Raw genomic sequence first — 16,687 nt, 5'->3', positions numbered from 1 at the left:
TAGAATGCTTACTAGAGGGGCCAGGGATGAGCACTTTAGTACTTCACACACTAACTGATTTGTTCCTTACAAAAACCCTACCAAGTAACTATCATTATAAACCCCATTGTAAAGATAAGAAATTGAGGATGAGAAAGATAAGGGTACCCACTCAAGATCTACAGGTAGTAAATACAGAACTGAGACTTTTCCCAATCTGCCTGACAACAAACAGAGCCCAGTTCATTTCCACTCAGCTGTCTTGCCTTTTACCTGCTCTGTGCAGATCTAGAAGTCAGACTTGTTAAACTTGTAAATGGCATAAAACCAAGACAACTGGCTCGTTTGTTATTTGACAGAACCAAGACAAGAAGAAACTAATGAGATAAAATTCAGCAAGAATAAAATGCTAAACCTGCATTTAGATTCAGCAAAATCTATTGCATAGGTATAAAAAGAAGTCTTTAACAACAATTTATGTAAAATACTAAGGATTTGGAATTATTTAGCTTCATATGCATCAGCAAGTTATTCCCTATGAGGAAATTTGCTCTACTATTATATCCAGACCGAGAAAAACAGTCCTGCACTTTCCAGTGGTCAGATCACCTGTAGAGGATTGAGTGTGTTCATTTTAAGGCAGATTTTGGCTATTTTGAATATGTTCAGGGAATCATGGCTAAGATGGCAAAAAAATCTCATCATAGCCCTTATGGTTAAATAAAATATATATTGTACAATGACAAAACATTTGGAGATAGGCAGGGAGGAAAAATAGCTATCATAATTCACACAAACAGAATTTAAGTATTTGTTGGTTGAAAGATAGTCTTAGTAAAAAGAGAAAGGCTATCATGCATTGCTTCAAAGATAAACTGGGATCAATGAGCCAAATTTATCGATAGCCAACTTTCAGCACAATGTTCAAGGAAGAAATTGCTCATCAATAGAGTTATCTGAAACTTAAACGGATGGAAATTAACGGGTAAAAGAAGTCTTTATGTTTCAAATATACAACTAAAGTATATGTGAGTTAAATAAGTTGATATTAAAATAGTACAGCAAAGAAAATGTAGATGGGAGATAACTAAAACAAAGGCAAATAAAACAAAGGCATTCTGTCCATCTACTGTTGGGGGCTGTGCCATGTTGATCACATCGGCAGCGAGGAGGTTAATTGACATAAGCACACTCAGGTGATTTTATCGTCCACGCACACAATGTATGCGCATGTGTTCTCCAGCACTAATTGCCTGCTCGGAGCATCTCGCCTAATCTTTGCGTAAGAGGCGTGGCCCTGCTCTCCGCCTCCTGGAGGTGATATAAGCGTAGGCCCACTGAGACAGGGACACAGCAGCCATTAGCAGAAAAGCAGTAGAAGAAGACACACGTGCGGCAGCAGCGAGTAGGGGCAGCGGCGGAAGGCAGATCGCAGAACAGAGAACTGAGACACATCACTAGGGCACCTTAGGTAGACACACCCTTAGTTCACAGGATGCAGGTCACACCAGTAAGCAGCAGACCTTAAGTGAGGCGTAGCAAGTCTCTCTTCCTCTAAGCTCTAAGCAAAGTCTGTCCTTCTCTCAAAGTCTCTCTTAAGCAAAGTCTCTCTCTCTCTCCTCTCAAAGCAAGTAAACCTCATTTCCTCTATCCTCTATAAACAAACAAGCAAGAAAGCAGTGCACTAAAGAGAAAGATAGAAGTGCCTCAGTTTCCACTCCACCACCCATAAGACCCATGAAAGTTGTTGCTGCAGGTGGTGACAAATATCCACGGATTTTGTACCGCAAAGAGCCAGGGACAATCTACTACTATAAATTTTTTTTAAAAAAAATATAAAAAATTTAAAAAACAAGAATAGCAAAATATTGATGCTTGATTAATCTAGATAATAAATATTCAGGGATTCTTTATACAATTATATCTACATCTTTATGTAATTGAAAGTTTTACTTTATTCAAAATGAATACATTGTCTTAGGAAATCATCAGGTCCCTGTTTTTAGATATGTTTTCACAAAGACTGGATGTCTAGTTGAATATTATTGAATAGGGTATAGAATGTTGGACTTCAAGGATTTTTCTAAGATTCCAATCTGGAAAGAAAGTTAGAAAAATTATGTACAGTAATTCAGAGAAGATAACCTCTACCCAGACTCTTTCATTTGTGACAGATTTTTAGCTATCTGTTTTTCATGTCTCCTACTTGATGCAGTTTTGAGCTCTCTAGATCACCTATCTTCTCCCTAGAGATTTGAATGCTGTCAAGGTCAATTACTGTACAACAGAAACTTGCATAGTAAGCCCTGTAGCTAAGAAACCAATAGCTGTCAAACACCCATCAACTGACATCTTCCTTAAACATGAAACTTTCACATATAAAAGTAGATCATTCTTTGAACACAGAATCAAAATATTTCAACTTTCTTACAGATACTCCATGAAATCTATTCCAAATGGATGGAGCACAAGTATTATCAAAATGAATAGTTGAGAGAATCTTCCTGAGGAAGTTGGTTGAGTACCACATTAGTATACCTGACAATCTAAATATATGAGACGAAAATGGTTCACCAGGCATTTCGGTTTCTCAGGAGCATACTAGTATCCCACTTTCCAGGTTTTCTTGTGCTTGAGTAGGGTCATGTAATTCTAGCCAGTGAATTATGATTTAAGCATTTAAATGTTAGAGAAAAACCTTCTAGATCTCTTTTCTTACTGGTGTGACCATCAACCATGTTCAAAGGGCAGATGTGATATCTGTTTCGGTGTGATGTCAATAGACAAAGCCCCTTTGAGGACCCATTGATGGATATGTTGCTCGGGTGAAAAATAAGCCTTGTTTTAAAACACTTATATTTTGGAGATATTTGTCACTACATGTGATAGTCAGAATTTTTAAGAGGGTACCACTGTCCCCTCTCCTTGAGCATAGGCAAGACATGTGAATATGGTGAAATAGCATCCCATATTAGGACAAAAGATATTTTGTAGATATGATTAAGATCCCTCTGTGATGACTTTGGGTTAATCCAAAAGAAGTTTATCCTAGGTGACCTTAACCTAATCAAATGAGTTCTTAAGAGACAGGAAACAAAAGCAGACACTCCTGCTGTGTAGAAGAAACAGATGGCCATGTTATTAATTGTCTGTGAAGAAGGATAGCTTCTAGGAACTGAGAGAGGGTCCCAGTTGACAATGAGCAAAAATCAGAGACCTCAAGTCGTCCAGCTGCAAGGCAATAATCTCTGCCAACACCAGGGAGTTTGGAAGGGAACTTGGATGGAGCCTCAGATGAGCTTGCAGCCTATGCCAGCACTTTGATTTTCAGCTTGGTGAGATGCTTAGCAGAGGACCCAGTAATTCCATACCCAGAATTCTGGCATGCATAAACTAGGAGATAATAAATTTGTGTTGCTTTAACCTGTACAAGTTTGTGGTAATTTGTTATCACAATAGAAAACTAGTATGCCACAGTATAATTGGAATTATACTGAATAACAAAATAGGCAAGTTAATTATATGTTGTGATTATTGCAGTTCTAGAAATACTTTGGAAATCAGAAAAAATCAGATTAATGAATAACACATCTGTACAACAGAATACAAAGTAGCTATTAAAATGAATGAGATATTCAAAACACTAAAATTAGGACTACCATATGATCTAGGATTCCTACTTCTGGGTGTATATCCAACAGAAATGAAATGTCAGAAAGATATCTGCACTCTCATGTACACTGCAGCATTGTTCACAAGAGCCAAGATATGGAAACAACCTGAGTGTCTGTCGATGGATGAATGAACAAAGGAGGTGCACAAGAGGATACTATCCATCCTTAAAGAGGAAGGAAATTCTAACATTTGTGTCAACAGATGAACCTGGAGGATGCAAAGCTAAAGTAAAACAAACCAGACACAGAAAAATAAATTCCACACACACATGGAATGTAAGGAAGTTGAACTCACAGAGTGTACAAATGTGACTTCCAGGAGCTCAGGGGGCAGAGATAAGAGGGGATTCTGGTTGAAGTGTACAAACTTTCAGTTATCACTAAGTCTAGAGAGAGAAGGTATAACATGATAACTATAGGTAATAACTGTATTTTTTATATACTTGAAGTTACTAACAAAGTAGATTTAAGTGTTCTTACCATACACACACACAAACGCTAACTATATGAGGTGATAGGTATGTTAATTAGTTCAGTTATGATAAGCTCTTAATAATGTCTACATATAGCAAAATATGTTACATACCCTTAAATATATATAGTTTTGTCAATTATACCTCAGTCAGGCTGGGGGAAAATAAAATGAATACCTTCGTCATTTATTTTATTTTCCCCCAGCCTAATTGAGGTATAATTGCTATTATTGAATAACCCCCAACATATTTGTTTACTGAAAAATCAGATGCAGATCATGTACACATGATGCCATTTGCATTTTAATGGATATATAAGCATGCTTACATATCCACAGACAACTTCTGGAACAATAAATAACTACTAACAATGGTTATATTAGGAAAGAGAGACTAGCAATCAAAGATAAAATGAATTTTAATTATAAACTTTTGCACTGATCGAATTTTAATCATGTGTATTGCTTTCCAATCAAAACATAAATTAAAACAAACTAACACACAGGTTTGGAATATATACTGAATGCAAAACACTATTGGGTACACACTGCACATAAAGTCATGGGGTAGATACTTGTTTGGCAGTGCACTGGATGAGACAAATTGGAAAAAGTTAATGACAACACAAATAGTTATTACTTCTGCATAAAACTGTAAAAATGAAATTAATGAGTTCCCAAGAGATCTTAATCAGAAAGGTATACAGACGCTGCACATATGGAAAAAAGGTAGGCTTTGAAGAAGAGTAACATCTCACATTGCAGAGCCAAAGTTACCATATAACATGCTTTGTCATCCTTCCGGAGATGATGAGTTAGGTGCTCATAGAGGCAAACTCAATGTGTAGAAGATATTATAGGTGCCTTAAGTCCCAAATGCTTGGCTCACCTCTAATTTTGTGCTGTACAGTTCCACACACCTTGACATCATCCCACAACATGAAACCTTTGATTTTCTACTTAGGAGTTTTTGACAAAGCTGTGGGAAAACATCCCCGGATGATTCAAGGAAACTAAACTAAGGCCATCCCTCAACCAATGGCCAGAGAGTCAGTAGATAAGGGTAGATAAGGACTCTGCCTCCTCTCATGCTTAAGAGGGAGATTCTGGGAGCATTCTGGGAGTTGAGCAACCCCCCCCCCCCACCATTGCCTGCAGCAGTAAGAACTTTTATGATGCAGCTTTTAGGGCTTTTCTTTCTTTTTACTTCATCTCCTCCCTCCCTTTCTCCTACTTCCTAGCATGGCTCCCCCAATTGATCACCTGCACCCAAATTCTTGTTCCGAGCTCGGGTTTTGTAGGTGCCAAGACAGTGTTTGCTAAAGAAGAGTACAAAAAAATCATGTAGTTTTAAGCTGTTGAATATGCAAAACAACAGTGAATTGCTTCTTGCATTATTATTTCTAGTGGCAGCTTGAATTAATCCTAAACCTGCACTAAAAGTGGTCACAGTGCCTCTCTGGAAGAAAGATTCTACAGTGTAATGGATGGTATTCAATCACAGAGAAAGCCCATCGTGCTAAATGAGGCCTGCTCTAAGAAGGCTAACCTGTAGTTGCTCCTGGCAGGAGACATTTCAAATACTCAGTAAATTCTCTTTAGTTTCATTTTACCTTGTTATGCTTCATTATGCCCCAAGTAACACAGCAAATAATTCCCCTTGGCCCTTGCTGTTTATTGCCTTTCTAATATGGAGCAAAAAGCTTACCATTTTCTCCTTCACTGTCTAGTCAAACTTACTCATCACTCCTCTTAATCTCAGCTCATTCAGTCTTTCTAAGTATCCCGCTGTGGTTTCCTCTTTGCTTTCTACACGTACCAAGGGTTCCAAGTAAAAGAGTCTCAGAGAAGTAAAGTGCATGGGATAGGTTTGGGGAAGACTTTAATTTGAATAATAGCAACAAAGAAGAAAGAATCCCCTTTGTCCACCTTTTAAAATCCTTGATACATTGCATGAGCCTGCAATTCGTAAGCAATTTAATTTCACAGGGGAAACCCAGGATTCTCAGATTCCTCTCCATCAGGACAACTACATTTTCCTCAAATATACCTGTTCCCTTTGTGTTCCTCCTTTGATGTAGCTGTAATTAGGGGGCTGATTGCAGCCCCAGTTGGCCACAATGTTCAAAGAAAAAATCCAAAAGCAAATCAAAATGATTGCTCTAACTGTGCACTTTTCTCTCCTTTGCTCACCCTGAAGGCCTGTGGCCCCAAGGCTCTTGCCGTTAATATTGGGGAATGTTTTATTCTTTTTCATAAATCTTTCATCAGTCCCTTTCTCCCTCTCCAGAATGGCGGCTTCTGGGGCCTCCTTCGTTTTTTCAGGCAATCATCTTTCTTTCCTGAAGATGCTCAGGATGCAGAAAAACCTGCTGCTCATCATTCCCCCCGTTTGTCCCTGCTTCTCTAAGGCAACTGAGATTCTGAAGCTCACCAAGCAGAGATCAAATATAGTGTAAAGTATATCCAGATCTGCAAGTCAACTAGATAAAAGAAATAAAAGGGAAAAATAAATCTTCAATCTTGCTTATTAATTTTTAACTTCAGGGAAATAAAAAAAAACATGATGTAATAATTTTGACATCACTAAGTAAAAAAAGGATTTATGATACATGTTTTCTGAGTAGGTATGATCAGGCTAATGCTTCATATAAATAATTCAGTGTAATTTAGAAACTTGATGACATTCTATGTGAACATTTCTAAAAGTTCATTTGGGACCACTCTGTACAGTATATGCAAAAAGGTAAAAAGCAGAAGTAATCTTTGTGAAGTGGTTACTCCATACCACGCACACTTCTTACATGTGGACTCATTTGATTGTCACAACAATCTCCATTCCTTCATGATCAAACTAAGTATAAGTGATATGCACAACTTACTGATTACGATCCCAGGCAAAAGAAAATCTATCCATCTGCCACTTCATCTCACTTCTTCCCAGAAACAAAGTCTAACAACTAAAGGCTGTCCGGTCATAATCATCACCACAGTCAGCATGCATACAAAGAGAAACAGCCACTCCTTCCAGTTCTGTCGCTATTAGGAATATGAATTGTTGAATCAGCAACATTCAGACCTTAAATGCTCATTCTCTTTAGAGAACTGATGGAACATACTCTCATTTCTTGCTAACATCCCTGTGATGTCTGGAAATACTTTTCATAATCATATTAGGAAGCCTTGGCAGACACGATTCATTGGTTGGTCCCCAACCATAATTTCTAATCCATTATTCCTAACTATCTTTCTTCAATGGAAAGAGAAAACCCTTGCAGTCAAGATACACGCCAAAATTAGCTAACAGATCTCTGGGAAAGCTGCTTTCCTGATACAAACACTATATATTTCTTCCTCCTTTTTCTCACCTAAAATATGGATGTTATGGCTAAAGTCAAAGTAATCTTTCAACCCTGAGGGAAAGGCAAAGAAAACTTCAGACATGGGCCCTGAAGCAGTTGCAAAACTGAACCTATGATAAGAATAATAAACCCTTCTTTCTTTAATCCATCAGAGTTTGCCATTTGTTATTTATATCTGAATGCATTGCTAACTGATACAGGAAAAAATATTTTACAGTATAAGTTTTGGTTTCTTTAAATGGGGTGGTGTTTTAGCAATAGCTATCTATCTGAAATCAGTCAAGGTCGTTTCTGTTCAACAGGCTTTCTGTGATGATGGAAATACTCTCACCTGCACTGTCCAATATGACCACTGAGCACTGAGATACAGCGAGTCTGACTGAGAAACAGGACTGCTATGATTCAACTTTAGCTAACTCAACGTTAGATTTAAATAGCCACATGAAGCTAATGGCTACCATATTGAATAGCACAATGTAGATCGTTTCTTAATCATGACACATATTATCAATTGTTTGGGATGAGAAACTGAAAATGCCCAAACCTACTTAAGTCAACTGAACTTATCTTTTATTCAGCTTTAACTTAGAAAAAAAAATGTATAGAATTAATCTAATAACTCCAATAACTGCGAATATTTTGGTAGCATTTAGACTCTCTGTGCCAGAAAAACATCTTTAGCAAAAAGGAGGCTTGTGGTTTGGAACTAAAACATGGTTAAAATGTATGTCTTTTGAACCAGGATAAAAAGCGAATTCTAGGGATGAAAACAGAATACCATCTCCTTTTACTGAAAGGACCCCTCAAAAGCACTGACGTCACATAGTAACTATTCTTGAGAGATATCAACAAGTTCATCTCCTTTCATCCAAGTCATTGCTTCTATTAACACAGCTGTGGGCAAAGCTTACTTTAATTTCAGGGCAGGTGTATCTTTGGAGTGTCCCCACTTTACTTCACAAGCATTCTATATTTCATAAATTTCCCGCAATTATATACACTCCCCACTTTGGTGATCTATTTCCACACACTCTAGAGAGCATTTTAAGAGGAATTTTTCTACAATCAGTGTGTTATGGGCTGAATTGTATTCCCTTGACATTCTTATGTTGAAATCCTAACTCCCAGTACTCCAGAACGTGATGGTATTCAGAGACAGGATCATTTAAAAGGTACCTAGATAAAGTGAGGTCACACAAGCAACCCGTAATCCATACAAATGGTGTCCTTATAAGAAGAGGTTAGAACACAGGCAATACACAGACTGAGGGGGTGACTGTGTGAGGACACAGTGAGAAGGCAGCCATCTGCATGCCAAAGGGAGATGCCTCAGAAGAAACGGAATCTGCCAACACTTTGATCTTGCTCTTATGGTTTCCCTGAACTGTTGTTTCAGTCACCCAGACTGTGGGAGAGCAGCCTAGCAAACATACATAGTATCTGCCAACTTGCACTTGAATCCTAAAAAGAAAGTCTGTTGGGGGAAAATTCAGATGAGGTTAGATAAGAAAGGAGGACTGTAGCAAAGTCACAGAAGAGATGTGCGTGGCAGCTGAAGTTCTTAGGCCTGCACAATTCACCTATATGAAATTACCTCCAGAGTCGGTGAGTCCTATATGAGAACAGAAGGAATAAGTATGGAAGGGAGGTTGAAGGGAATTAATCACTTAGAAAAATCTAGAATTTAGGTAGTTGAGCTGCAGTTGTTTCATACAATGTTAAGTCTAAAAGAGATAATTGAGTTCAGCACTCTCTTTGTAAAGATGATCAAGCCCAGGCCCTGAGAGAACAGCAGCTTGTTCTGTCAATCAATGACAGAACTAGATTGAATCCTGGTCTCTGGCTCAGTGTTCTTTCTTTGATTTCATCCAATGTTGAGGGAAGAACATATTCAATTTTTCTTTTTTTTAATTAGAAATACATTGAAAATGTTTTTAAAACATAAATTGCATTCAGGAAAGTTAGCTCAGTGTCATTTTTAAAGCCATTGATTTATGAACTGTTGGAGACTGGTTCTCTCCATCTGTAGATGGATGACAATAATGGTTGCCCTTTCTATGGAGAAGGACTGTTTAACAATCAAAAAATTCATGAAAATGTGCCTTGAATATCACAGTGCTTTATCATTTTAAGGTAACAGTATTATAGTTTATTGTAGCTGAAGGTTAAAGTACATTTTTTTATTGCCTGTGATGGCTTTATTCATGAACCCAGTCCATTCTATCGAGATAGATGTAACAAATAACTTATTTTAAACCCAAGCTGAGCACCAGAACAAGTCATCTCAAGGGAAAATATCTGTGAACTTTTGAAGAGGTTTAGATGAAATAGTTTCTTGCATCTGTGTTTATGTTGCTAGTGTAAAGTTACTGCCTCTGGCAAAGAAATCAGAAAATCTGTAGCTCATTTCTCCCTTGATTACAAAATGAGAGATAAATGTTCATATACATCTGTTTTTGGGGGATTCAAATAAACATATATTGTAAATTCAAGCCGAACCTTCAGAAGCCACTTATAAACAAAGTCCAAGAAGTCACTTCCTGGACCCAGTGAAGTCCCAGCAAACCTCATCTTCCTCACTGGGGAATCAGTTATAGGAATAAAATGATCTGATGTTTTTCCCCAGCTTGTTTATGAAGGCATTATGATCACTGAGCTCTTTATTTCCAGAACTGCCTTTGGTTTTTCACTAGAGAACGTGTTCAAGAATCTAAGCAGAATGTGTACTGGGTGATTACCAGAGAAGGTGCCTGGCTTGATGGTGCTCTGCAGAGCAACCATCTGCAGTATTCTTGATATTTTACTACTAAATTTACTCATATGCATATATGTATGCCACCTTCATATTCACATCAATAACAATGAAACATTTTTGATAATTACAAACAGTTTAAATCAAGATAGAAGTTATAACATTTTATCAGCTTCTGCTTCCATTTTATTTTTGCATTTTATTTAGCTATACAAATTGAACATCCCTATTCTGAAAATCTCAAATTCAGAATGCTCTAAAATCTAAAACTTTTTGAATGCCAACACGTTAAAGTGGAAAATTACACACCATGAAAATGTTTCACGCACAAAATTATTTGAAATATTGCAAAAATGACCTTAGGGATATATATATATATATATATATATATATATATATATATATATGTACACTCACACACATATATGGCACAAAACATAAATTTCATGTTTATATTTGGGTCCTATCCCCAAAATAGCTCAATATATATATGCAGATATTCCAAAATCAGAAAAAATCTGAAATCTGAAATTTTTTGGTTCCAAGAACTTTGGATTAGGGATACTACATCTGTAAAATGTTTTTCAAAAATCACAATTCACACATATGAATGATATAGATTATATGAGACAGTTGCAATATTGTGATACACATTAACTAAAATGCTTAACCAGTAAAATGTACTGTGAGGGCACTTTTTTGTCTTATGTGATGCTAAATTCACAGTGTAGGGCTTGAGCAAAACAAAACAAAATAAACAAACAAAAACAATCATTCGTTTCATTTATATACTTATTCCTTAATCCTCTAATTAGAGAATATTTATTGGAAATTATATTTTCAAAATTGTTTTCTCTTAATACCTAAAAACATTTTTTGTGTCTTTTTTTTTTTTATTGTAAACAAATGGGATACATGTTGTTTCTCTGTTTGTACATAGCGTAAAGGCATACCATTTGTGTAATCATAAATTTACATAGAGCAATGTTGTTTGATTCATTCTGTTATTTTTTCCCTTCCCCCCACCCTTCCCACCCCTCTTTACCCTCTATACAGTAGTTCCTTCCTCCATACTTGCCCCCCTCCCTAACCCTAACTCTAACCCTTCCCTCCCCCCCATTATGTGTCATCCTCCACTTATCAGCGATATCATTCTTTTTTTAAATTTATTTTTTTGTAAATAAATGGGATACATCTTGTTTCTCTGTTTCTACATGAAGTAGAGGCATACCATTTGTGTAATCATACATTTAAATAGGGTAATAGTTTTTGATTGATTCTGTTATTTTTTTCCTTCCCTCCCACCCCTCTTCTCCCTCTATACAGTCCCTCCTTCCTCCATTCTTGCCCCCCTCCTACCCACCCCCCATTATGTATCATCATCCACTTAGCAGCAAGATCATTCATCCTTTGGATTTTTGAGATTGGCTTATCACACTTAGCATGATATTCTCCAATTTCATCCATTTGCCTGCAAATGCCATAATTTTATTCTTCTTTATGGCTGAGTAATATTCCATTGTACATATATACCACAGTTTCCTTATCCAGTCATCAATTGAAGGGCATCTAGTTTGGTTCCACAATCTGGCTATTGTGAATTGAGCAGCTATGAACATTGATGTGGCTGCATCTCTGTAGTATGCTGATTTTAAGTACTTTGGGTATAGGCCAAGGAGTACGATAGCTGGTTCAAATGGTGGTTCCATTCCAAGTTTTCTAAGGAATCTCCACACTGCTTTCCAGAGTGGCTGCACTAATTTGCAACCCCACCAGCAATGTATGAGTGTACCTTTTTCCCCACATCCTTGCCAACACCTTTTGTTGCTTGTGTTCTTGATAATCGCCATTCTAATTTGGGTGAGATGGAATCTTGGGGTAGTTTTGATTTGCATTTCTCTTATTACTAGAGATGTTGAACATTTTTTCATATATCTGTTGATTGCTTGTACATCTTCTGTGAAGTGTCTGTTCATTTCCTTAACCCATTTGTTGATTGGGTTATTTGTATTCTTCGTGTAGAGTTTTTTGAGTTCTTTATAGATTCTGGAAATTAGCGCTCTATCTGAAGTATGAGTGGCAAAGATATGCTCCCACTCTGTAGGCTCTCTCTTCACATTACTGATAGTTTCCTTTGCTGAGAGAAAGCTTTTTAGTTTGAATCTATCCCAGTTATTGATTTTTGCTTTTATTTCTTGGGCTATGGGAGTCCTGTTAAGGAAGTCTGATCCTAAGCCAACAAGTTGAAGATTTGGACCTACTTTTTCTTGTATAAAATGAAGGGTCTCTGGTCTGATTCCGAGGTCCTTGATCCATTTTGAGTTGAGTTTTGTGCAGGGTGAGAGATAGGGGTTTAATTTTATTCTGTTGCATATGGTTTTCCAGTTTTCCCAGCACCATTTGTTGAAAAGGCTATCTTTTCTCCATTGCATATTTTTGGCACCTTTGTCAAGTATGAGAAAATTGTATTTATTTGGGTTTGTGTCCATGTTCTCTATTCTGTACCATTGATCTACCTGGCTATTTTGGGCCAATACCATGCCATTTTTGTTACTATTGCTTTGTAGTGTAGTTGAAGTTCTGGAATAGCAAGAACTCCTGCTTCACTCTTCCTGCTAAGGACTTCTTTAGCTATTCTGGGTTTCTTATTCTTCCAGATGAATTTCATAATTGTTTGCTCTATTTCTGTGAGGTACATCATTGGGATTTTAATTGGAATTGCATTGAATCTGTATAGGATTTTTGGTAGTATGGCCATATTGACAATATTAATTCTGTCTATCTGAGAACATGGGAGATCTTTCGATCTTCTAAGGTTTTCTTTCATTTCTTACTTTAGTGTTCTGTAGCTCTCATTGTATAGGTCTTTCACCTCTTTTGTGAGATTGATTCCCAAATATTTTATTTTATTTTTTTGAGGCTATTGTGAGTGGGGTAGTTTTCCTAACTTCTCTTTCTGAGGATTTGTCACTTATGTATAAAAAATGCATTAGATTTATGAGCATTGATCTTATATCCTGCTACTTTACTGAAACTTATGAATTCTAAAAGTTTTCTGGTGGAATTTCCTGGTTCCTCAAAATATATAATCATGTCATCAGCAAATATGGATAGTTTAAGTTCTTCTTTTCTATTTGTATCCCTTTAATTTCTTTGATCTGTCTAATTGCTCTGGCTAGAGTTTCAAGGACAATGTTCAATAGAAGCGGTGAAAGAGGACATCCCTGCCTTGTTCCAGTTTTTAGGGGGAATGCTTTCAGTTTTTCACCATTTAGAATGATATTGGCCATGGGCTTAGTGTAGATGGCCTTTACAATGTTGAGGAATGTTCCTACTATCCCTATTTTTTCTAGTGTTTTGAGCATGAAGGGATGCTGTATTTTATCAAATGCTTTTTCTGCATCTATCAAGATAATCATGTGATTCTTGATTTTAAGTCTGTTGATATGATGAATTACATTTATTGATTTCTGGATGTTGAACCAACCTTGCATCCCTGGGATAAAACCCACTTGATCGTGGTGCACTATCTTTTTAACAAATTTTTGTATGTGATTTGCTAAAATTTTGTTGAGAATTTTTGCATCAATGTTCATTAAGGATATTGGTCTGAAATTTTCTTTCCTCAATGTTTCTCTGTCTGGTTTAAGTATCAGGGTGATACTGGCTTCATAAAATGAGTTTGGGAGGGTTCCCTCCTCTTCTATTTCATGGAATACTGTGAGAAGTATTGGAATGAGCTCTTCTTTAAAGGTTTTGTAGAACTAAGCTGAGAACCCATCTGGTCCCAGACTTTTCTTTGTTGGTAGGCTTTGGATGACTTCTTCTATTTCATTGCTTGAAATGGATTTATTTAAGTTGTGTATGTCCTCCTGGTTCAGTTTAGGTAATTCATATGTCTTTAGAAACCTGTTGATGTCTTCGATATTTTCTATTTTGTTGGAGTATAGATTTTCAAAATAGCTTCTAATTATATTTTGTATTTCACTCATGTCTGTTGTGACATTTCCTTGTTCATTCAGAATTTTAGTAATTTGAGTTTCCTCTCTCCTTCTCTTTGTTAGTGTGGCTAAGGGTTTATTAATTCTGCTTATTTTTTCAAATAACCAACTATTTATTTTGTCAATTTTTTCGATTCTTTCTTTTGTTTCAATTTCATTGATTTCAGCTCTGATTTTAACTATTTCCTGTCTTCTACTACTTTTGGTGCTGCTCTGTTCTTCTTTTCTAGGGCTTTGAGCTATAGTATTTGGTGATTTATTTGTTGATTTTTTTCTTCTTTTATTGAAAGTGCTCCATGACATAAAATTTTCTGTAAGTCTGCTTTCATAGTGTCCTAGAGATTTTGATATGATGTATCTTTGTTCTCATTTACCTCTAATAATTTTTTTATTTCCCTCCTGATATCTTCTGTTATCCATTCATCATACAATAGCCCATTATTTAATCTCCAGGTGTTGAAGTAGTTTCTGTTTTTTATTCTGTCATTTATTTCTAAGTTTAATCCATTATGATCTGATAGAATACAAGGTAGTGCCTCTATCTTCTTGTATTTGCTAACATAACTTTGTGGCATAATATATGGTCTATTTTAGAGAAGGATCCATGTGCTACTGAGAAGAAAGTGTATTCGCTCTTTGTTGGATGGTATATTCTATATATATCCATTAAGTCTAAATTTCATTGTGTTATTGAGATCTATGGTTTCTTTGTTCAATTTTTATTTGGAAGATCTGTCCAGTGGTGAGAGAGGTGTGTTAAAATCACCTAGTATTATTGTGTTGTGGTCTGTTTCATTCCTGGAATTGAGAAGGATTTGTTTGATGTATATGGATGAGCCACTGTTTGGGGCATAGATATTTGTGATTGTTATGTCTTGCTGATTTATGCTTCCCTTAAGCAGTATGAAAAATCCTTTTTTATTCCTTCTGACTAACTTTGGTTTTAAGTTCACATTATCTGATATGAAGATGAATACTTTGGCTTTTTAGTTGAGTCCATGTGCCTGGAATGTTTTTTGCCATTCTTTCACCTTTATTCTGTGGGTATCTCTTTCTATGAGATGAGTCTCTTGCAGACAGCATGTTGTTGGATCTTTCCTTTTAATCCAATCTGCCAGTCTATGTCTTTTGATTGATGAGTTCAGGCCATTAACATTCAGGGTTATTATTGATATATGATTTGTATTCCCGGTTATTTGGCTCATTTTTGTTTTGGGACATGACTTGGTTTCTCTTGTATTTGGCTATTCCTTCAGGGTAGTTCCTCCCTTTTCTGATTTACATCATCATTTTTCATCTCTTCCTCATGGAATATTTTGCTGAGAATGTTCTGTAGTGCTGGCTTCCTTTTGTAAATTCTTTTGGCTTTTGTTTATCATGGAGGGATTTGTTGTCAAATCTGAAGGTAATTTTTGCTGAGTATAAGATTCTTGGTTGGCATCTGTTTTCTTTCAGAGCTTGAAAAATGTTGTTCCAGACCCGTCTAGCTTTTAGGGTCTGGGTTAAAAAATTTGCTGATACCGTCTTGGTTTCCCCTTGAATGTAATTTGATTCTTTTCTCTCACAGCCTTAAAATTCTGTGTTTATTTTGCATGTTGGCTTTTTTCATTATAATGTGCTTGGTATCGTCTATTGTAATTTTGTATATTTGGAGTCCTATAAGCCTCTTGTACTTGATTTTCCATTTCATTCTTGAGATTTGGGAAATTTTCTGATATTATTTCATTGAATAGATTGTTCATTCCTTTGGTTTGTTTCTCTGTGCCTTCCTCAATCCCAATAATTCTTATATTTGGCCTTTTCACGATATCCCATAATTCTTGTAGATTCTGTTCATGATTTCACCATCCTCTCTGTTTGGTCAACTTTGTTTTCAAGATTAAATATTTTGTCTTCAATGTCTGAGATTCTGTCTTCCAGGTGTTTCTATCCTATTGATTATGTTTTCTAAGGAGTTTTTAATTTGGTTTATTGTTTCCTTCATTTCAAGGATTCCTGTTTGTTTGTTTTTATATTTTCAGTATATCTATCTCCTTATTGAAATGATCTTTTGCTTCCCCCATTTGCTCTTTTAACTGTTGATTGGTGCGATCATTCAAAGCCTGCATTTGCTCTTTTATCTCATCATTTTCTTCTCTGATCATTTTAATTATATACTTTCTGAACTCCCTTTCTGACATTTCTTCTGCTTTGCTGTCATTGAGTTGTATTGATGTAGCATCTAGGTTTATTGGGACATTTCTTCCCTTGTTTTTTCATATTGCTCAGGTATCTACCCCTCTAGTAGTGAAACTCTGAGATATTGCAGATTTCCTCTATTGATTTATAGTGTTCCTGTAGATTTCCAATAACTCGTCTCCTAGCCTACAGTAGCCTGAAGCCTTGGAGGAACTTGAAAATGCAGTGATACACAAGGAAACTGCCCCTTAGGGGTGGTGGCCTTCAGG

This window comes from Sciurus vulgaris (genome assembly GCF_902686455.1).
Source record: "Sciurus vulgaris genome assembly, chromosome: 2".
Classification (NCBI taxonomy): Eukaryota; Metazoa; Chordata; class Mammalia; order Rodentia; family Sciuridae; genus Sciurus; species Sciurus vulgaris.
The sequence above is the reverse complement of the archived record's forward strand: the minus strand, read 5'-3'. Positions refer to the sequence as shown.